We start from the raw sequence: 964 nt of genomic DNA, 5'->3' as shown, positions 1-964 counted from the left end.
GGTGTGGTGTGGTGTGGTGTGGTGTGGTGGTGTGATGTGTGTTATGTTGTCATGGTGTGGTGTGGTGTGGTGTGGTGGTGTGATGTGTGTTATGTTGTCATGGTTTGGTTTGGTTTAGTGTGGTGTGGTGTGGTGTGGTGGTGTGGTGGTGTGATGTGTGTTATGTTGTCATGGTGTGGTTTGGTGTGGTGTGGTGTGGTGTGGTGTGGTGTGGTGTGGTGGTGTGATGTGTGTTATGTTGTCATGGTGTGGTTTGGTGTGGTTTGGTGTGGTGTGGTGTGGTGTGGTGGTGTGGTGTCAGTGGTGGTGTGATGTGTGTTATGTTGTCATGGTGTGGTTTGGTGTGGTGTGGTGTGGTGTGGTGGTATGATGTGTGATATGTTGCCATGGTGTGGTGTGGTGTGGTGTGGTGGTGTGATGTGTGTTATGTTGTCATGGTGTGGTTTGGTATTGTTTGTGTCATGTTGGTGTGGTATGAAATCATTCTGTATGGTTTCGTATCAAGTCGTGTCGTATCGCATCGTATTGTGTAGTGTAGTGTGGTATGTTACGTTAACGTGAAGTGATGGCCTAGAGGTAACGCGTCCGCCTAGGAAGCGAGAGAATCTGAGCGCGCTGGTTCGAATCACGGCTCAACCGCCGATGTTTTCTCCCCCTCCACTAGACTTTTAGTGGTGGTCTGGACGCTAGTCATTTGGATGAGACGATAAATCTAGATCACGTGTGCAGCATGCACTTAGCGCACGTAAAAGAACCCATGGCAACAAAAGGGTTGTTCCTGGCAAAATTCTGTAGAAAAATCCACTTCGATAAGAAAAAAAACAAAAAAAAACTGCACGCAGGAAAAAAATACAAAAAATGGTGGCGCTCTCAGTGTTGCGACGCGCTCTCCCTTGGGAAGAACAGCCTGAATTTCACACATATAAATCTGTTGTGACACAAAATAAAGAGAAATAGAGACATA

This window comes from Babylonia areolata, chromosome 23 (assembly GCF_041734735.1).
Source record: "Babylonia areolata isolate BAREFJ2019XMU chromosome 23, ASM4173473v1, whole genome shotgun sequence".
In the NCBI taxonomy this organism is placed as follows: Eukaryota; Metazoa; Mollusca; class Gastropoda; order Neogastropoda; family Buccinidae; genus Babylonia; species Babylonia areolata.
This window is presented reverse-complemented; position numbering follows the sequence as displayed.